This window comes from Phoca vitulina, unplaced genomic scaffold, assembly GCF_004348235.1.
Source record: "Phoca vitulina isolate PV1807 unplaced genomic scaffold, GSC_HSeal_1.0 scaffold22, whole genome shotgun sequence".
Taxonomy (NCBI): Eukaryota; Metazoa; Chordata; class Mammalia; order Carnivora; family Phocidae; genus Phoca; species Phoca vitulina.
In genome coordinates, this window is record NW_022589725.1 from 11,944,126 (window position 1) to 11,967,553 (window position 23,428).

At 41.1% G+C, this 23,428-nt stretch overlaps 1 protein-coding gene across 2 annotated transcripts in view; it reads right to left on the minus strand.

The window, feature by feature from the left end:
* The window catches only part of CBFA2T2 (CBFA2/RUNX1 partner transcriptional co-repressor 2), a 153,335-nt gene that overhangs the window by 124,319 nt on the left and 5,588 nt on the right, over nt 1-23,428 (minus strand). The window lies entirely within an intron of this gene.

The window sequence follows — 23,428 nt, forward strand, 5'->3', positions numbered from 1 at the left end:
AAAAAAAAAAAAAAAAAAAAAAAGCCAAGTGAAAGAAGTCAGTCACAAAAGCCCACATATGTATTTTTCCCCCAATTTTAAATAATGACAATTAACTCAGGAGAGTTTAAATATAATTCAAGTCAAAGAATGTTTCTAACACTTTATATGAAATGTCGAGAACAGAAAAATCCAGAGACAGAAAGCAGACCTGGGGCTGGGAAAGGGGAAGATATGGACTGATTATTAATGGTATGGGGTTTCTTTCAGGGATGATGAAAATATTCTGGTATACAGTGGTGATGGTTGCACAACCATACATATATACTAAAATCCGCTAAACTGTACACTTTATAAGAACATGGTATGTGAATTGTATCTCAATAAAGCTGTTTACCAAAAAATGCCTATCTTACACATTATTTCCTGACACACACAGTAGTCATACACAGGACTTTTTCAAATTAATACCCTCCAAAAATATATACTTTATCATACTCTCTTACCTGGGTGTAACTTAACCAGCTCATTTATAGCAGAGAAAGCATATAGTTAATCCTCCTCTTCTAAGCTCAAAGTTCTCTATGAAGACTGATTCTGGTTTTTCAAAGAATGAACTGAGGGACACGTGGGTGGCACAGTCGGGTGTCTGGGCTTCAGCTCCTGTTATCTCAGGGTCGTGGGATCAAGCCTCTCATCAGTATCCACGCTCAGCACAGAGTCTGCTTGAGTTTCTCTCTCCCTCTCCCTCTGCCCCTCCTGCTCCAGCTCTCTCTCAAATAAATCTTTAAAAAATGGGGCACCTAGGTGGCTCAGTTGTTAAGTGTCTGCCTTTGGCTCAGGTCACGATCCCAGAGTCCTGGGATCGAGCCCCGCATAGGGCTCCCTGCTCCGCAGGAAGCCCGCTTCTCCCTCTCCCACTCCCCCTGCTTGTGTTCCCTCTCTCACTGTCTCTCTATCTCTGTCAAATAAATAAATATTTTTTAAAAAAAAATAAATCTTTAAAAAGTAACTGTACATTTGATGAAGAAAAAAATTAATTTGTAACAAAATTCTTTTATTTGACTATAAGAACATTTGTAAGTTTGTAGCATGCCCATCTAAGCAACTTCCAGAAGAAAACCACCAGAACAACAAAGGGAGAGAAATGTTACCACTCAGAACCCACAGTCTGAAAACCCCTTAGTTATTCTAAAGTCATACCCATCTAGCTGGTTACATAAGCAACAGAGTGAGGGAACCACTTCTCTGTTCAAACTCTCAGATTCTGAATTCCAGCAACCTTTTCAAAGATCCAAAAGTCACAATAAAGAGAACAAAAGAACTTTAAAAGGTCACGTAAAGGTCACCTGGTCTACCTAGGTTCCATATCCTTCTGTCCTACCCAGCCAAGAATTCAGCCTGTATGACTCATAGCAGGATAGTTTTGATTTTCTTAATAAAAGATCTTGAGGTTTATTAGGAAACATTCCGATTTTTATTAAATGCCAACTATGTGCCAGGCACTGAGTTACACCTAATTCTCTGAATCAAAAAGTAAAAATACCTATATATATTTTAGTGGCCCTATAACTGAAGTCTGCTTCAAAATGTGACAGGTAATAACATGGGGGGCAGGGGGGAGACTAGTGAAATAAATTAGCTCTTAATCCAGAAGATTCTCCAAGTATCAACTCCATGTACCATATGTATTTGTTTGCTTGGTAATCAGCTGTCTCCTCACTAGACTGAACCCAACAGGAGCAAGGAGTTCCTTTTGATCATTGCTCTAGTGTCTCTAAAACTTAAAACTGTACCTGGCACATAGGAGGCACTCAATAAATTTTGAGTTCTGTGAATAAACCATATTTGTGAATGAAGTCAAACAATCAGATGTTTTTCTCTGGCTTCCCTGTATTACAATTTTTATAAAACTTCACTTTAACCTTGCACGTAAGAGGGAGAAATAAGAAAACAACCATGCACTTATTTTTCCTCCATTTTCTTTAAAATTCCTAATAATCGGGGCACCTGGGTGGCTCAGTCGTTAAGTGTCTGCCTTCGGCTCAGGTCATGATCCCAGGGTCCTGGGATTGAGCCCCGCATCGCGCTCCCTGCTCAGCGGGGAGCCTGCTTCTCCCTCTCCCACTCCCCCTGCTTGTGTTCCCTCTCTCGCTGTGTGTCTCTCTGTCAAATAAATAAATAAAATCTTTAAAAAATAAATAAATAATGGGGCGCCTGGGTGGCTCAGTTGGTTAAGCGACTGCCTTCGGCTCAGGTCATGATCCTGGAGTCCCTGGATCGAGTCCCGCATCGGGCTCCCTGCTCGGCAGGGAGCCTGCTTCTCCCTCTGACCCTCCCCCCTCTCATGTGCTCTCTCTCTCTCTCATTCTCTCTGTCTCAAATAAATAAATAAAATCTTTAAAAAAAAAATAAATAAAATAAAAAATAAATAAATAAATAAATAAATAAAATAAAATTCCTAATAATCCACAGTTGTTCAAAGTCTCCTAAAGGCCAATGTAATGGATTTATTTTAGAATTCATGGCCAGGAAGATGAGCTGGTGTGGGGTCATCACTCAGAAAAGGGAAGCTATACATATGGTATAACCCATAGTTTTCATAATGGTTTCCACTTTACCTTCCTTGCTTGGAACCTCATCAGCTTCATATTTAGTTACTGCTTTTGCTCAGGCTGATAAAATTTCCCTTTATCCTCTCACTCTACTACTTGCTTCTTCTCAAGGAGAGTATAAATATTGAAAAAAAAAGTAAAACTTCATCGCATTTTTTTAAAATGTGCTCTTGGCAAATGAGGATTAGTCATCTTAATTCATTACAAAGTCCATGGTTTAACGCAATACATCTCAAATTCTTTTAAGTTTATTTATTTTTAATAATATACACCTAACATGGGGCTCAAATTCACAACCCCAAGATCAAGAGTTGCACACTCTACCAACTGAGCCCACCAGCCACCCCTGAGAGTCTGCATTTTTAACAAGCTCCTAGGTGATGCTGCTAGTTCCCAGAATATACAATGTGAATCTACTTTCCTCATGGCTAAGGTAAATTTGATGCTGCCTGCCCCACCCCTTCTGGTCTAGTTCTAAAAAGTATACAAGTGGACTGCTGCCAAATGAACCTTAAAGGCTCATCATTCCTCTATGCTTTCTGTTCATCAGGCATGGTTTCTTGAACCTTTCAACTGTTTTTTTTTTTCCTTTTTTAAGATTTAATTTTTTTTTTAAGATTTTATTTATTTAAGAGAGAGAGAGAGAATGAGAGAGAGGGTATGGGAGGGGGGAGGGTCAGAGGGAGAAGCAGACTCCCCGCCAAGCACGGAGCCCGATGCAAGACTCCAGGATCATGACCTGAGCCGAAGGCAGTCGCTTAACCAATTGAGCCACCCAGGTGCCCCGAGATTTACTTATTTATTTCAGAGAGGGAGAGAGAGTGAGAGCATGAGTGGAGGGGAGGGACTGAGGGAGAGAAAGAATTTCAAGCAGACTCTGTGCTAAGCGTGGAGCTGGCTGTGGGGCTCAATCCCACAACCCTGAGATCATGACCTGAGCCAAAACCAAGAGTTGGACACTCAACGGACTGAACCACCCAGGCACCCCTCAACTGGCTTTTTTCTTAATCGTAATTGGGGATCTTCTTTGAACCCTCCCAAATGCTGGCCACACAGATCTCTTAAACTGAAGTACATAAATATGAAGTTAAACCTTAAGTTTTCCCTGCACACAGCCGAAAGGTATGATAACTATTTCTGAAACAACAATGTAACACAAGTTCATTTTAGTTTGTAGACCCAGATGAGATGAAATTATGTACATAACCAGTTGCTCCCCTATATAAACTGGCTTACTCACTTTGCTATTTCTTTGTTAAACATCACTGGATTTGAAAATTAAACTTAGTTTGAATTTTAACCCAATTCTCCAAGGAACCAAGCCCTAGTACTGAGAGGTATTTTCCTAGATATTAGTTTTCTCATCTGTGAATAGAGATAAAGGTCATGACTGCTTTCTAGTCTCACTTCCAAGAATCTATGACTCTAGTGTCTATATTTCCCTCTTATTCTTCCCTTTATACTATAGGAGATCTATGAACTTTTATTTGCTCTTTTTTGCCTAATGAAGGGCCCTTTTGCTTACTTCTCAGCTCTTCAAAGAGAAGAGCCTGCCATAAACTATATATACATTACTATACTTATCCTTACAAGGAACTCTGTCAGAGAAGTGCATATAACGAGCTGCAAATATCCTGAAGTAACTGGAGTCAAAAATGAAAACTAAGTTTTAAAAACCCAGGGCACCTACCTAGTGGCTCAGGTGGAAGAGCACGTAACTCTTGAACTTGAGAGGTCGTGAATTCAAGCCCCACATTTGGTGTAGAGATTACTTAAAATAAATAAAGGGGCGCCTGGGTGGCTCAGTCGTTAAGCATCTGCCTTCAGCTCACGTCATGATCCCGGGGGTCCTGGGATCGAGTCCCGCATGGGGCTCCTGCTGGGCGGGAAGCCTGCTTCTCCCTCTCCCAGTCCCCCTGCTTGTGTTCCCTCTCTCACTGTATCTCTCTCTGTCAAATAAATAAATAAAATCTTTAAAATAAATAAATAAATGAATAAATAAAATAAAGTTTTTTTAAAAAAACCTCTAAATTATCTTCTCAGTGCCAATCCAATAAAAACACAAACCGCCAAAATGTACACTTTTTTTTGTTCACTTTGTTGTTATCCTGACCAGAGTCAACACCTGTAAGCAAGTTTAAAAAAACAAAAACAAAACAAAACAAAAAACCTGTGCTTAGGTGTATGTGACTGGAGAGCTATAGCTGAGGAAAAGCAATCAATTAGCTCTTCTCCTAAATCTCACCAGCTGTGTTTTCCTGATGACACAGAATCTGTCCACCTGCTCCCACAGATGGTACAGCTGCAGCTTAAGTAAAACACCTGGTTCTGTACATCCATTCCATGCAGTTTGGTAGAACAATGCTAGCTGCAGATCAGGCAAGCCCCATCAGCATTTTCATTTATTGCCCAGATTAAGGCCAACTACAGGATGCTAAATATGCCTTTCATTCCCAAGCACAAATACAACAGTGTTAAAGAAGTTACAATAATAATGTCAAAGAATTAAAAAAGGAATTAATAAATAATAATGTCAAAGAACTGTTATAAAGTGTGACAATCCTAGATTAAATTTGGTTATCATTAACCACTTCCCAAATTCCTTAATTTAGACCATTTATAGTAAGATAATCCTAGTAAAATAAGCTCAACCACCAGCAGCCAGTACTTTTTCTTAAGAATGGTAATGTCAGTATAGTAAATGTGCTGAATGAATGGATACTGCTAAATTAAAATGTGAAAAAAATAAAAATAAAAAATAAATAAATAAAAAATAAAACTCAGATGAGAAATGACTTTCTTCCGAATTTTACATTTAAGAAACTTTACAACTGAGAAATTTTTTATTCTCCCCATGTGACCTTAAATTAACTTCTATCAGAGGAATTTCCTCCCCACTGAAGAAGATTCATCAACATAGGTAAACTAAAAACAGTGATCAGTTCCTGTGCAAAAAAATCCAGAAATACTCATGAGGTGATACATGATTTCATGCCATAGTCCATGAGTTAGTTTGAATGTTGCAAAGTTATACTTTTTAGAGTATTTGATGGCTTATGGAGAAAATGGTGTAAAATACTGGAAATTAGGGATATCCCAGGAATACAGTAAACTACAGACAATGAGAGGTTGGTTACCAAAAGACAACACAGCATTACACGGTATATAAAAAGTAATCAGATTCAAGTTACATACCCTTGGGTGAAAAATAAAATCAAACATCAGTCCCTCCTCCGTATCACAGCCAGGATTAACTAGTCTCTCTCCCTAATACTTTCTTAAATATCTCCATTTATCACTTTTACCACAAAGTGTCCTATAAGTTTTTCTTCCCTGTAATGCTTCCTCCATCAAGATTTAGATGGTCTTTTTGTCAGATTTACACCCTCCAAGGCAATCGTTCCCAAAGTCATTTTTAGACCACCTTTAAGAGAACTACTTAGGAAGCCTGAGGAAAATGCAGATTCCTGGGCCCTACCCCAATCTCCAGTATTTAAATCTCTGGGAGGTAAAATCCCAGGAGCTACATTTAACAATTTCCCAGATGCTTGAGGTGCACATCAAAGTGTACACTGCATATGGTAATTTTTCCCTCATTAATCATTATTTTAATGTAAGCCTACATTTACCAGTTACTTGACATTATTCAGCTTCATTACTCTGGAATTCTGAAACAAATACAAATTCGTTTCCTGTTTGGTTTGTCCTGTCTCCAGCAAGAGTCTACTTCATTATCTCCCCAATTTGTCTCCTCAGTCCCCTGACTGGCCCAAAGCAGGTCTTATGCAAATGTTGAACTTACCCCACAAAGGCAGTTCGATTTCTTTTTCCTTCTGATGAAAATATTAACAGCATGGGAATTTGATTATAATTTGATGAATGCCTCATGAAGTTAGATATCAAAAGCAAAATACACAATCTGTCATATGTATCAGTTTACAATGGTGGGGAAAAAAAATCCACCAAAATATCTTTGTGGCATTAATGAGCTAAAAACTGCAAAGCCTTCTATAATTTAAGCCCGGAGAGTCTGATCCACCTGAAGCTTTTCTTCCTCTATGTCACCAATAGAAGAAGGGACCTATTTTCATTTCCAGTACAGTTCCGTCCAGTTATAGGCTCATTAATTCCTCTTTCTACTATCAGACAGATGGAGAAACATCACCTCCTACAACCACAGGTAATAGGTGGATCTGCAAGAGCCAACTGCTCCAAAATGGATGACCTTGCACTTTCTGAGAAAGGGAAAAAGATCTGAATGGTGCCTGGCAGCCTCATGAAGCAGTCAATCATACCAACTGCCTTTTTATAGAGCATTTGGAAAGTTCTCTAAAATGAAAGGTGTGATCGCTTTAAGACATCTCACTACTAACACTGAACAAATCAATACTGAATGTTGCTGTCGTTCATAAAATCTGTTCCAAGGTGCATAAACAACTGAAGAGATAAATGTCTTTGCTCTTGTTTAAAGCAAAGATCTGGCAGAACAGTTTTGTGGACTTTCCATCTGACCAGAAATTATGAAGACCGCAAAATATTACGTATTGTATGATTCCACTTATGAAAAAACACTGAACATTTGTGTATTACAGATGTATGCAAAGGTATCCAAAAAAAGTCTGGAAATACAAACTTTCAGTTATGAGGTAAAAGGGAATTTTTACTTTTTACTCTATTTGTCACAAATTTTTTGGAAGAATGTCTTAAATTACTTTTGTAAAATACTTTTCAAAAATGTTACTGTCAAAGCAGAATACTATAGGGCGCCTGGGTGGCTCAGTTGGTTAAGCGACTGCCTTCGGCTCAGGTCATGATCCTGGAGTCCCGGGATCGAGTCCCGCATCGGGCTACCTGCTCAGCGGGGAGTCTGCTTCTCCCTCTCCCACTCCCCCCTCTTGTGCTCTTTCTCTCTCTCACTCTCTCTCTCAAATAAATAAATAAAATCTTTAAAAAAAAAAAAAAAGGCAGAATACTATAAAATAAATGATCATTCAACGTCGCTGAGAAATAGAACATGGTAGCTAACACAGTCTATATATTGCTATGGAGTCTTATCTCTTCTACCTTATCAGAGAAGACAGGCCCTGAGTGAGTCAATTCATAATCCATGCAACCTGTTTCCTCAACTATAAAGTGTAGGTGGAAATACTACTCAATTCCCAGGCTGTTTTGAGCACTGAATAATATATGTGAAACCCCCAAATAAACTATTATTTTTCAAACTATGTATGTATTACAAACATGCTTTAAAATACAATGCGAGGGGCACCTGGGTGGCTCAGTCGTTAAGCGTCTGCCTTCGGCTCAGGTCATGATCCTGGGGTCCTGGGATCGAGCCCCGCTTCGGGCTCCCTGCTCAGTGGAAAGCCTGCTTCTCCCTCTCCCACTCCCCCTGCTTGTGTTCCCTCTCTCGCTGTGTCTCTGTCAAATAAATAAATAAAATCTTTTTAAAAATAAATAAATAAATACAATACAATACAATACAATGCGAGGGGCGCCTGGGTGGCTCAGTCGTTAAGCGTCTGCCTTCAGCTCAAGTCATGATTCCAGGTCCTGGGATCGAACCCCGCATCGGGCTCCCTGCTCCGCGGGAAGCCTGCTTCTCCCTCTCCCACTCCCCTGCTTGTGTTCCCTCTCTCGCTGTCTCTCTCTCTGTCAAATAAATAAATAAAATCTTTAAAAAAAAAAAAAAAGCGTCTGCCTTCGGCTCAGGTCATGATCCTGGGGTCCTGGGATTGAGCCCCATATTGGGCTCCCTGCTCAGCAGGAGGCCTGCTTCTCCCTCTCCCACTCCCCCTGCTTCTGTTCCTGCTCTCGCTATGTCTCTGTCAAATAAATAAATAAAATCTAAAAAAATAAAATAAAATACAATGCGAAACACTATATGGTTAAAGCTTTCTTCAGATATTCACAATGTACTTTGTACATAGTTTATGTATAAAATACCATATACAAGTCATAAGGAACTCCTAAGGTCATTATAGCAATGATCATTTTACACAGAGTAACAGACACAGAAACTACGGTAGACTAGACTACATCTACACAAAGTCCAGTAAATTTCAGTCACAAATCTTTCAAAGAAGTACCCAGGAACTTTCTCAATAAATAAATTCCTAAAATTTTACTTCCTTGTCAAACAGCTCTCACAAGAATAGAAGAAAAGTCTGTACAATCTGAATTCTAAATGAGGAGCTTTACAAGTACTCAAGAGAATGATGAAGAGAATTTATCTATTCCCCCTACTTCACTCCAAAGGCCATGTTGGGTCCAACCTCTATTTTCATTCACCATGTTATCTGTATATTCTACTATCTACTCAACATCATCTACCCTAACAGACATCTCACATACAGAAAAGTCCTCTGTCAAAATTCTTGGTTCACCATCCTATCCCAAACCTATCTGGGGTTCCTAATGTCTCCCCAAGTCTTCTCTAAAATCAGTAAATTAGCAACTTAAGCCAATTATCTTAGAGTCATCCTTGACACACAACCTCCCCCCCCATATTAAATCCACTGAGGGAAATCCTATCAGCTATACTTTCAAAATATCCTGAAACCAACTATTTCTCCTTACCTCCACTGTTAACATTCTAGTCCAAACCACCAACCTCCTCTCTCTTGTCCTACAGTAATAATTTTTTTTTTTTTTTTAAGATTTTATTTATTTATTTGACAGAGAGAGACACAGCAAGAGAGGGAACACAAGCAGGGGGAGTGGGAGAGGGAGAAGCAGGCTTCCCGCGGAGCAGGGAGCCCGATGTGGGGCTCAATCCCAGGACTGGGGGACCATGACCTGAGCCGAAGGCAGACGCTTAATGACTGAGCCACCCAGGTGCCCCAGTAATAATTTCTTAATTCACATTCGTACTGCCACTCTTGCTCCATTAAGAATGTTTTCCCCAAGAGGAGAGTGAGCTCTTTAAAAGGTAAAGGAGATAATGTCACTCTGCTCAAAACCTTCCAAAGGCTTCCCATCTCATTTAGAAAATCCAAAATCCTTTCTATGACTCTTAAGGTCCTCCATGGTCTGGCCCTGTTTACCTCCCTGAGATCAGCTTCTACCACTGTCGCCCTTACTCAATGTGCTCCACTCTTACTAGCCTTCTTGCTGTTTTGTGAACCTATCAAGCATGCTCCTACCTCAGGGTTATGACATTTACTATTTACTCCCTTTGCCTGGACTCCTCCTCTCCCAGATATCCATATGGCTAGCTTACCCCCTCCAGATCTTTGCTCAAATGTCACTTCATCATAAGTCTTCCTCAACCACTCTAATAGCACTATCACCCTCTTCTAACACACCCTTTCTACTTTACTGCTACCTAACTATATTAAACAAGTATGTATGAGGGGCACCTGGGTGGCTCAGTCGGTTGGGCGTCTGCCTTCGGCTCGGGTCATGATCCCAGGGTCCTGGGATCGAGCCCCGCATCGGGCTCCCTGCTCCGCGGGAAGCCTGCTTCTCCCTCTCCCACTCCCCTGCTTGTGTTCCCTCTCTCACCGTGTCTCTCTCTGTCAAATAAATAAAATCTTAAAAAACAAACAAAAAAAAACAAGTATGTATGAAATATATATATATATTTAAAGATTTTATTTATTTGACAGAGAGAGCACAAGCAGGGAGAGCAGCAGGCAGAGGGAGAGGGAGAAACAGGACCCCCGCAGAGCAGGGAGCCGGACATGGGGCTCGATCCCAGCACCCTGGGATCATGACCCAAGCCAAAGGCAGACACTTAAATGACTGACCCACCCAGGCACCCCTATAAAATATATTTTTAATGACATTAAATTTCAAGATCTGTGAGAGGCCTTCATTTTGTTCACTACTATATCCCTCAGACCTTGTATAAAATAGAGGCTCAGCAAATGTTAAAAGACTGGTAAGAATGTAGAATAAATGGAATTCTCACAGACTGCTGATGCAAATATAAACTGATATAACAACTGGAAAATTTTTTGGCAGTATCTACTAAAGCTAAACATATACACAATTAATGACCCTCCAATTCCACTCCTAGATAAGTACCCAAAAGAAAGACACACATACATATACCCAGACATAGAAGAATGTTCCCTGCAGCGTTATTCCTAATAACCCCAAACTGGAAACAATAAAAATATCCATCAGCAAGAGAATGGATAAATTTTGGTCTATTTTTATAGTGGAATTCTATACAGCAACGAGAATGAATTATTGACACAAGAACACGTTGTCATTACTGTTGAGCAAAAGAAGCCAGATACAGAAGAAAACACAGTATATGACTATATATACTGTTCATTTTTTTAAAAAGGCAAAACTAACAAATGGTAAAAGAGATCAGGATATTGGCTACCCTGGGGAAGAGAGAGGAACAGTAACTGGAGGGTGAGAGGTGGGCTTCTGAAGTAGTTGTGTTAATGTTCTATTTCTTGATCCGGATAGCAGTTACATAAGTATGATCACTTTGTGAAAATTCACTGAGCTGTACATTTAGGGTTTTTCTGTTTAATAAAAAATTTGCATAAAGAGAAAAATTACAGGAAAAGAGAAACACTGTCAAGCTATCTTCCAAACAGCTACTGCAACTAATATTTCATTTATCTTTTTTTTTTTTTAAGATTTATTCATTTACTTTAGAGAGAGCAGCACAAGGCGGGGGGAGGGGAAGAAGGAGAAAGAAGAGAGAAGCAGACTCCTTGCTGAGGGTCAAGTCCCACTAGGGCCTGAGATTATGACCCACAGAAATCAAGAGTCGGAGGCTCAGCCCACTGAGCCACCCAGAGGCCCCATTTATCTTTTGAACATCCTTTTATTGGAGCTCCTGGGTGGCTCAGTTGGTTAAGCAGCTGCCTTCGGCTCAGATCATGATCCCAGGGTCCTGAGATCAAGCCCCACAATGGGCTTCCTGCTCCGTGGGGAGTTTGCTTCTCCCTCTAACCCCCTCACCTCTGCTCATGCTCACTCACAGGTTCTCACTCTCTCTCTCTCAAATAAAATCTTTATAAAAAAATAAACATCCTTCTATTAACAGCTATAGCAAAAAAATTTTTTTTACTAAAAAATTATTTTCGGGAGCCTGGGTGGCTCAGATGGTTAAGCGTCTGCCTTCGGCTCAGGTCATGATCCCAGGTCCTGGGATCGAGTCCCACATCGGGCTTGCTGCTCCGCGGGGAGCCTGCTTCTCCCTCTGCCTCTCTCTCTCTGTCTCTCATGAATAAATAAAATCTTTAAAAAAAAAATAAAATAAAATAAAAATAAAAAATTATTTTCAGGGCACCTGGGTGGCTCTCAGTTAAGTAGACGACTCTTGGTTTCAGCTCAGGTCATGATCTCAGGGTCATGGTATCAAGCCTCACAACGGGCTCCATGCTCAGCAGGAAGTCAGCTCGAGATTCTCTCTCTCCCTATCCCCCCACTTGCTCACACAAGCACTCACTCTCGCTCTAAAATAAATAATTTTTTTTTTTAATTACTTTCATTTAAAAATATAATCCACGACTGGGGCGCCTGGGTGGCTCAGTCGTTTAGGCCTCTGCCTTCAGCTCAGGTCATGATCCTGGAGTCCTGGTTATCAAGCCCTGCTTTGGGCTCCTTGTTCAGCAGGGAGCCTGCTTCTCCCTCTCCCTCTGCCACTACTCCCTGCTTGTGCGCGCGCGCTCTCTCTCTCTCTCTCTCTGTGTCAAATAATAAAATCTTTAAAAAAAATAAAATAAAATCCACGATTAAGTGAATTTAAACTAGAATTTATAAACTAGAATCCAAGTGTTGAGAAAACGAATCCAAAGATGCTTTCTCACTATGCCATACTACCTAGATACAAGAACCTAACAGAAAAATTTACTCAACTGTTACTGACAGTTCTTTCCACATGTTTCTTTTTTAAAATATCATCCAGGGTAAATTTAATAAAACCTGAAGCCTTCTTTTCCTCCTTAATCTCTGGGATCAAAATCAATCTGTCATGTTCTAGTATTTAATTAGCATGGATTGTCTGCCTGTTTTCCCTGGAATCAAAAAGAGGGTTCACATGTAAACAGGACTGATCTGGCAAGTGAATAAATAAATATACAAAGAGATCCTTTTCCTAAAACAAGTTTGTGCTCTACACTGGGCTAAACCCTCACACAATAAATTAACTCTTCAAGAGCCTCCAAACTCAAAAACTGAAGTCAACCAATTAAGCCCTAATGGGATACCAATTTCCTTCTTTTTTTTTTTTTTCAAGATTTTTATTTATTTGGCAGGGAGAGAGAGAGAGCACAAGCAGGGGGAGCAGCAGGGAGAGGGAGAGGGAGAAGCAGACTCCCGCCGAGCAGAGAGCCCAACATGGGAGACATGGGACTAGATCCCAGGATTCTAGGATCATGACCCGAGCCGAAGGCAGACGCTTAACTGACTGAGCCACCCAGGTGCCCCCCCCAGTTTCCTATTTTTGATAGAAGTTTAAATAAACCCCTCTAGATTTATACAAATCCCTATCAAGCATCCAGATAATCCTGTCACACTTAGTTCCAAATTGGCATTTATGAATATGTCATACAATCAAAAAAGCTTTGATTACTGCATTTAGAGCTTTCACTGCCACAACCAACATGTACTTTTAAAAATTGGGAAATTTTGGGTTGCCTGCCTGTGTCAGTCGGTAGAGCATGCAACTCCTGATCTCAGGGCTGTGAGTTCAAGCCCCACACTGGGTGTAGAAATTACTTTCAAAAATTAAAATCTCAAAAATAAAACAAATTTGGAGAATTCCAATTGCTTTAAAAATGGAAATGATAGCCTTAATTAGAAAAGATGACTGCTACGGGGTCCTACCGGTTAAGCACCTGCCTTTGGCTCAGGTCATGATCCCAGGGTCCTGGGATCAAGCCCTGCATCGGGTTCCCTGCTCAGTGGGGAGCCTGTTTCTCCCTCTCCCACTCCCTCTGCTTGTGTTCCCTCTCTGGTTGTGTCTCTGTCAAATAAATAAATAAAACCATAAAAAAAAAAAAGGTGACTGATAAACTAAATTTGATCTAACTGCTGTCTCCAAACTTTGCATGTCCTAATAATCTGCAGTTATCCCTTTACCTGCAGCCACCAAAACAAATAAGCAATTGCTAAAGGTTATTAGATACCATGTACAGTGTTATCTGGTCTGAGGATTTTCTTAGGAGTCCTTCAATTTATTGTCTTTTAATTCATGGAACCAGAGACTGTGGAATGAGAAGGACTTCAAAGACCGTTTATCTTTTGCCTTTCCTGTACTTAGAGCATTCCTTCTCAAAAAATCTGTGTACTACGCAGACGTAATAGGTGTTGAAAATGAGTTCAAGGACACAGAGGCAGCTAAAGCAGAGTATCCAATCACTGTCTATGTTTTTATGCTGATAAAAGGCAGTTTCACAAAAATGAGAAGAAAGCTGACTTCTATTAATACAGCACAAAGTTTATAATCAACAATAACTGAAAATAACATAAGGCCAGAATTCCTCAGGAAAGGCTGATCAGCAAGTTGACAATATGAGTTAAGACATGTTTGCTGTCAAAAGATGCGTTATATGTCAGAAGTCTTTATGGGATACCAAGTTCCATCTCAACTTTTCCTTCACGCTAGAAGATAGACAAAGGAGTGTAATTCTACCAGCATCACTGAATATAAGGTGATGGCAGGAGGGAAAGGACAGAAATTATTTTGAACAATAGCTGTTAACCAAGAAGACATGGTAGAGAATCCACCTGGGAGGCTATTTCCAAAAACATACATCCTCTCACAGAATGTATCATAATCTAGGTGTCATACTGATATTCTAATAACTCCCCAAGGTAATTCTGATCACACACCCCTAATCCACCCATCCTCTCACCCCAGAGGAAGACCAGTCTTCCAGTCATCTAGAACCAGAGACTTTAAACAATGGAAAGCTTACTAGGATAGAGCTGGGGAAACTGTTTAATGAAACAATCAGCGGAACTGTTGTATACCTTATTTCCTAGTCTTCAAAACTAGGAGGAAAAAAAAATGTGAAGAATACCTATGGAATTCCTGAAATTTTGAGCTATACTATTCTTCTACTTCCTTAATTCTTTTTTTTTTTTTTTTAAGTAATCTCTAGGAGCGCCTGGGTGGCTCAGTCGTTAAGCGTCTGCCTTCGGCTCAAGTCATGATCCCAGGGTCCTGGGATTGAGCCCCACATGGGGCTCCCTGCTTGGTGGGAAGCCTGCTTCTCCCTCTCCCACTCCCCCTGCTTGTGCTCCCTCTCTGGCTGTGTCTCTCTGTCAAATAAATAAATAAAATCTTTAAAAATAAATAAATAAAATAAAGTAATCTCTACCCCCAATGTGGGACTCAAACTCAGGACGCTGAGATCAAGCACCACATGCTCTACCAACTGAACAAGTCAGGCGCCCCTCCTTAACTTGATTCTTTGAGTTAAACCACTCACTAAAAACACTTAACGTCCTAGTGAGTACTTTAGACCTCAGTATTTCATGCTAATGGTAATCTGTCAGCAGTACTAATGTGCAATACAACCATCTACACAAGGCTATTCTGCCAGCCAGAATTTTTATAGCTGTTAATATATTAAGTTTACAGTACCAGGCAAGATGTCACCACTATCAGTATCAATAGAACAGGTGATTCTTCAATCCCCCTAACCTAGAAACAAATTCTTTAGCCTAACATTCAAAGTTTTCCATAGCTCTGCCTCAACCTGCCTTTACCCCTGTTTTACTAAGTATATCTTGCACCTTCCAGCTTGGATGCCTTTGCTTATTCCAAGAGTTGGCAACTAAAGTCATCTCCCACCCAACCCTCTTCAAGCCCTGCCCACAGCCTGTTTCAGTAAAGGTTGTGGGCTAACAGTTTTTACATAAAAAAGGGAGGAGGATATATGACAGAGACCATGTGTCCCACAAAACCCAACATATTTATTAGGCCTTTCACAGAAAGTTTGCCTACTCCTGGCTTACTCCATTTCTCAGGACCTGAAATAATTTCCTTATCCCACTTCTTCATATCTACCAATCCAAGATCTACCCATCCATCAAAATGCAGTTGACTATTTAGTGAAGCCTTTCTTGCTACCTTCAATGATATATATTCTTCTTTTTTTTTTTTTTTAAAGATTTTATTGATTTATTTGACAGAGAGAGACACAGCGAGAGAGGGAACACAAGCAGGGGGAGTGGGAGAGGGAGAAGGAGAAGCAGGCTTCCCGCCGAACAGGGAGCCCGACGCGGGGCTCGATCCCAGGACTCTGGGATCATGACCTGAGCCGAAGGCAGACGCTTAACCGACTGAGCCACCCAGGCGCCCCTATTCTTCCTCTTTTAAATGTATCCCTTTTGGAGTCACAAGGGATAGTTTCCAAACAAAATAGAGATGCAAGGTTTGACAAGAAGGCTACTGCATTAACCTAATTATTTTGCTCTTCCTGTCTTGCCCCTTCAAATCCATCTTCATTAAGACCACCAGAAAACTCAGGGGCACCTGGTTGGCTCAGTCGTTAAGCGTCTGCCTTCGGCTCAGGTCATGATCCCGGGGTCCTGGGATTGAGCCCTGTATCGGGCTCCCTCCTCAGCGGGAAGCCTGCTTCTCCCTCTCCCACTCCCCCTGCTTGTATTCCCTCTCTTGCTGTGTCTCTGTCAAATAAATAAATAAAATATTAAAAAAAAAAGACCACCAGAAAACTCTAGAACACAATCTTAATACATCATTCTCTCATCCTTTCTATTGTTCTCCATTAGCTATAGAATAAAATCCAAGAATAAAACCCTGACCCCTGCCTGCTTCTCTTATTTCCTGCCATTCCTCCCCTAGTATGTTATACTTCAGTAACATAACTGCTTTTAGTACCCTCCAAACCTGGTCCAGTCTTTTTTTTTTTTTTAAAGATTTTATTTATTTATTTGACAGAGAGAGACACAGTGAGAGAGGGAACACAAGCAGGGGAAGTGGGAGAGGGAGAAGCAGCCCTCCTGCTGAGCAGGCAGCCTGATGCGGGGCTCGATCCCAGGACCCTGGGACCATGACCCGAGCCGAAGGCTGACGCTTAACGACTGAGCCACCCAGGCGCCCCAACCTGGTCCAGTCTTAACTTCCCCCCATCTCCTACCCCTTCTTTACTTGGGTCGCATGTTTTGCTGGTAAGAGTACAAAAATTGATATACCATCTCCAGAGAGTAATTTGGTAACATCTATCAAAATTACACAAAGCGTATTTTCCTTACCCTAGCAATTCTACTTATAGGAATTTATTCCACAAATTTATGAAGTAACTTTTTTTTTAAGATTTTATTTATTCATTTTGAGAGAGAGACAGAGAGCACAAGCAGAGGAAGAGGGAGAAGCAGACTCTCCACCGAGCAGAGAGCCAGACACGGAGCTCGATCCCAGGACCCCGAGATCATGACCCGAGCCGAAGGCAGACACCTAACCATCTGAGCCACCCAGGCACCCCTGAAATAACATTTTTAACAGAATTATGCAGCACTGTAACACAAAAAGACTGGCATCTAAATGTCCATCCATAGTGGACATAGGGAAAAAAAGTACTGTGCACCCACCCATACAACGAAATACAGTGCAAAATGAAGGTCTTTTATACATATTATTATATGGCCTACAGGAATATATCTGAAAGGATACAGGGGCGCCTGGGTGGCTCAGTCGTTAAGCGACTGCCTCCGGCTCAGGTCATGATCCCGGGGTCCTGGGATCGAGCCCCGCATCAGGCTCCCTGCTCCACGGGAAGCCTGCTTCTCCCTCTCCCACATCCCCCACTTGTGTTCCTGCTCTTGCTATCTCTCTGTCAAATAAATAATACAATCTTTAAAATAAATAAATAAATAAATAAATACAATCTTTAAAAAAAAAAAGGATACAGAAGACACTGGTAATTGCCTTCAAGGAAGGCAAGAGTGGCTAGAGCACAGAGGTGAGGGAAACTTCACTAAACAGTCTTCATAACCTTTTAAATGTTGAATTATGTAAATACACTGCCAGTCCACAGGCACCTGGGTGGCTCAGTTGGTTAAGAGTCTGCCTTCAGCTCAGGTCATGATCCCGGAGTCCTGGGATCAAGCCCCACATGGGGCTCCTTGCTCAGAAAGGAGTCTGCTGCTCCCTCTGTCTGCTGCTCCCCCTGCTTGTGCTCTCTGTTTCTGAAATTTAAGTAAATAAAATCTAAAAAAGTATTAAAAAATAAAGATAAAATAAAATCACCTTTTTGTACATAAATAAATAAATAACAGATTATAACCCACTGACTAAAATAAGAACCTATATTTATATAAAAAGACAAGAAAACTAAATATGATATATATCCTGGACTGGATCCTAGACCAGAAAAAAAATTTTTTTTCCTATAAAGAACATTATTGGAACAAATGGCAAAATTCGAATGAAGTCTGTGTATTAAATAATACTATTATATCAAGACTACTTCTGGATTTGGTAAGTATATTGTGGTTATATAAGAGAATGTCCTAGTTTACAGAAAATATACATTATGCTTTTTAGGATAAAGAGATATCACAGCTGTAACTTACACTAAAAGAGTTCAGAAGAGTAATCTACAATATAAACAGAAACAGAGAAATACTAAAGCGTTGACATCTGAGGAATCAAGATGAAGAACAAATGGGAATCTGAATACTACTCTTGCAACTTTTTCGTAAGTGTAAAATCATGGCAAAATACAACTTAAAAGTACAAAAAATGTTTTTATAATGCAAATCACCATCCTTGAATATTTTTGTGTTTTTCTAAAGCAACTTATAGTATTATGTAACATATTTAAGTAGAGGTAAGAGTATAGTTAAAACCACTTAGCCAGGGGCACCTGGCTGGCTCAGTTGGTAGAGCAAGAGAACTTCCCCCCCAACTTAAGATTTATTTATTTATTTATTTGACAGAGGAGAGTACACAAGCAGGGGGTGCAGCAGGCAGAGGGAAAGGGAGAAGCAGGCTCCCTGATGAGCAGAGAGCAGGAGGACTTGGGGCGTGGTCTCAGGACTCTGGGATCATGATGTGAACCGAAGGCAGATGAACTGACTGAGCCACCCAAACACCCCCAGCATGATAGACTCTTGATCTCAGGGTCGTTGTTCAGTTCAAGCCCTTTTATAGGGCATAGAGTTTACTTAAAATAAATAGGGGCGCCTGGGTGGCTTAGTCGGTTGAGCATCCAACTGTTGATTTCAGCTCAGGTCATGATCTCATGGGTCGTGAGATCGAGCCCCACATGGGCAGGGAGTCTTAAGTTTCTCTCCCTCTGCCACTCCCCACTCCTGCGCACGTGTGCGCTGTCTCTCTCAAATAAATAAATCTTAAAATAAATAAATTTAATTTAATTAATTAAAAACTAAAACAAAAACACTTAGCCAGGGATGCCTGGCTAGCTCAGTTGTTCAAGCATCTGCCTTTGGCTCAGCTCATGATCTCAGGGTCCTGGGATCGAGTCCCACATTGGGCTCCCTGCTCAGAGGGAAGTCGGCTTTTCTCCTTCTGCTCCTCCTGCTGCTCATGCTCTCTCTCTTCTCTCTCTCACAAATATACAGATAAAATCCTAAAAAAACAAACAAAAAAAACCAAAACAACAACAACAACAAAATAAACAGCCACACCAACCCACCAAGGGAAAATTAGGTGAAGCTTACAAAAACTGGAGCAGCTGACCCTAAGCCGCTCTAGGCAGCTAGAGAATGAATGCTGGAGGAACTAAAACCAACATCACCTCTTCTCCCACCTCTCCCTCACCACTCAGAACTTCCCTCTCCTAAACCATCCCTATCTTTACTCTCAGTCATAACGAGGACTTGCTTTATGCCTGCCTTTTCTCCCTATAAGTCTGGCTCCACTTCTCTAGAGGGAAACAAACAAAGACATAATCACTTTCTCAATATTAAGGACCAAAAAACCTTGGCACATTTTTGGGGAGAAATGTTACTAGTATTTAAGATTTTATAGAGAGGGGACGCAAAGGGCAGGTAGTGGTAAGGATATAAACTAGCTAAAAAATACATGGGAGGGATGCCTGGGTGGCTCAGTCAGTTAAGCGTCTGTCTTTGGCTCAGGTCATGATCCCAGGGTTCTGGGATTGAGTCCCGCACCGGGCTCCTTGCTCAACAGGGAGCCTGCTTCTCCCTCTGCCTGCCACTCCCCCTGCTTGTGCTCCCTCGCTCTCTTGCTCGCACTCTATCTCTGGCAAATAAATAAAATCTTAAAAAAAAATAAAACTAGAAAATAAAAAAATACATGGGAGTTAGAGATAACTGTATGATTAGTGTAGATCTAGGGATATAAGGTAAAAATGAATAAATCTGTGCTGTTCAATGTCTGTTCTCATGTGGATTCAAAAAATTAAAAGCAGGCATGACCTCTGCATGGAGATGGCTAAGTTAACAAAGGAATAAGGGAAACATTTGTAAGAGAGGAAAAGGTCAAAGTAGTGTGTCAAGGGAGCTGTGCTATGTCTGGTATTAACATTTCACTAGAGCTGCTGAAGAGGTCAGATTACATATTTGTCACCATCAGCTAATTTAATTGAAAGGTCTAGCCAACTCCAAAGCTATAAATTCAGACAGAAAGATACCTAGCTCTGGGTTATTCTAAATTTTACTTTGATATCTGCATTTAATTATGGAATACAAAACAGAAAAGTAGAATCAAATCTTCAAGAGCCACATTCCAAACTAAAGGTTCACTTCATAAGTCCATATACTATATTGGATGAACCATATTTGACAGCTCCTCACAGGGCCATGCAAAATTAATATGGACATTTCCTGGGCTTTTGATGTTCACTGCCATCATCTGTTTCACTGCTAAGATCAGGAAACATATGGGATGAATTGATAAAGGATGCTGAGAGTGGGGCGCCTGGGTGGCTCAGTCGTTAAGCGTCTCCCTTCGGCTCAGGTCATGATCCCAGGGTCCTGGGACTGAGCCCCGCATCGGGCTCCCTGCTCTACGGGAAGCCTGCTTCTCCCTCTCCCACTTCCCCTGCTTGTGTTCCCTCTCTCGCTGTGTCTCTCTCTGTCAAATAAATAAATAAAATCTTAAAAAAAAAAAGGATGCTGAGAGTTTCTGTTGCCTTTTTTTTTTAATTCATCTCTAAGGCTAATTCAAGATACCTCTGAACAAGACGGGAACACTGGGGTCCAAGGAACACAGGTCTAAAAACCTCCAGTCCAGTCAGTAAAAAGAAGAAGCCATGTGATAGTAAAAAACAGTGGGTTTTGGACTTAGGTCTCAATGGAAAATGAATGAACTCAACACCAGGACTGAACTAAGTCTGAATAGTGCATCTGCTACTGATTAACTGTGTGACCTTGGGCAATTTAAGTGCTCTGAGCCTTACCTCCTCATCAAACAGAGATACTAACTCCCTCCAAGGTTGTTCCAAGAATTACATGAGATGACATACATGAAAAACGCCCAGCAGAAAACCTAGCGAAGAATTTTATTTTAAATAATTAAAGAATTCAACTGGACTTAAAATCTGATTCAGTTGACACATCTGCAATGGATTCATTTCACAAGTTTAATTTATGGTACCCCAGCCCCTATAATTTCAGATAGCCTCAAGGCCTTCAAGGGGCCAGAGACAGAAACCAGAGACAAGGCAAAAAGCTACTTAACCAGCCATAATACAACCCAGAGACAGGATCTGTCACATGTACATATACTAGCTCATATTGCACATGGGGTCAGTCAGTACAGCAAGAGTGTGGCCCCTCTTCTTGGTAATCTTACCAAAGCAGAAACAATAACCAGGAAGAGACTGTCCCTCATTAAACCTTCAAGCTTTCACAAATTTGAAGTAAATCTTTACAATTCAGTGACTGCTTTCTATAATATGAGGTTCAAAACAATACTCTAAAACTAAGGAGTGAGGATAAAACTGACAGGTGAGAAATCTTTTTTCCACATCTCTTTCCTCCCAGTTTTTCCTTATCCTAGAAGAGGTATGAACTTAGTGAATTAACTCATCTTGATCCTAGTGCTGTATTCATCTATTGTACACTATCTTTTAAATGATCTTTTCTCCCTAAAAGCGTTCACTAAATTCAAATAACTAACCATAAAGTCTAGATCTGCATGTTCCACAACAGGCTTAACACTCAAGAACAAGCTTAAAGTCAATTTATATATAGGAAAGCCATTGGGTTCCAAACCAGCACAAATGCATTCAACAGTCAAAGATGAAGACAAAAATCATTACAAGTATCCAAAATGTGATTCAATTTAGTAAGTCCCGAGTCAATAACCCTCAAAACAACTAAAATCAAAGGATAACTTTGTTTTTTAAAGTTTTTACTCATTCATTTGACAGAGAGAGAGAGAGCGAGAGAGGGAACACAAGCAGGGGGAGTGGGAGAGGGAAAAGCAGGCTTCCTGTGGAGCAGGGAGCCTGATGCGGGGCTCAATCCCAGGACCCCAGGATCATGACCTGAGCCGAAGGCAGACACCTAACAACTGAGCCACCCAGGTGCCCCTGTTTTGTTTTGTTTAAAGTGGGCTCCATGCCCAACGTGGGGCTTGAATTCAGGACCCTGCGATTAAGGGTCGCACACTCTAGTGACTAAGCCAGCCAGGTGTCCGGATAACTTTGTTACTAATAGGAAAACTTATACCCAATTCTACACAAGGACTCACTGAAGTATCAACTCTAAATTAACATGCAGATAGCAAGTGACTGAGTAGTTTTGTAGCAATATTGTTACTCTCAAAGCCCTCAGCTCACTTCACACTTCTCTGCCATGGAGTAGAGGTGGGAGATGAGGTGGGGTATATACAACATGAGGCAACAAAGGTTCTGAACATCTCCCTCTAAGAGGGGAGAAACAACCAGAAAAAGTTCTGTAGTGCAGTAATATTTAGATATCTGTAAGAACTGCTTCCCTTCCCTTATAAATGCTATATTCTGAGAACTTAGATGACCTTTCAAATATAGGAACTTCATAGTATTAGAGTATAGAAATGAGGGTTTGAGGGGCGCCTGGGTGGCTCAGTCGTTAAGCGTCTGCCTTCGGCTCAGGTCATGATTCCAGGTCCTGGGATCGAGCCCCGCATCGGGCTCCCTGCTCCGCGGGAAGCCTGCTTCTCCCTCTCCCACTCCCCCTGCTTGTGTTCCCTCTCTCACTGTGTCTCTCTCTCTGTCAAATAAATAAATAAATAAATAAATCTTTAAAAAAGAAATGAGGGTTTGATTTTCCCATTCATTGATGGTCAAAACATTTTTTTTTAAAGATTTTATTTATTTGTCAGAGAGAGCGAGAGAGCACAAGCAGGGGGAGCGGCAGGCAGAGGGAGAAGCAGGTTCACCGCCCAGCAAGGAGCCCGATGCAGGACTCAATCCCAGGACCCTGGGATCATGACCTGAGCCGAAGGCAGCCGCTTAACTGACTGAGCCACCCAGGCATCCCGGTCAACACTTTTTCAGGTAATCTCTCTGCCCAAAGGTCACAATCTCTGAGGGTCACCTTCAGAACTCACTAACAAGGTAAATGGGAAGTCCTTAAACATGGAGAAATGTATATGCCAGGGCCCTTCAAAGAATTCTGAACAGTTACAAGTAAAATGGTAAATGACCATACTTACTAGTGAACAGCTGGATTACAGATATGGTAGATAGGCCCTGTGCACTACTATCCAAAACGGGTGAGGATTGGGGTGCCTGGGTGGCTCAGTTGGTTAAGCGACTGCCTTTGGCTTGGGTCATGATCCCAGAGTCCTGGGATCGAGTCCCACATGGAGTCCCACATCAGGCGCCTGGCTCAGCGGGGAGCCTGCTGAGGTAATCTCAGGTAATCTCTATGCCCAAAGTGGAGCTCAAACTCAACACCCTGAGATCAAG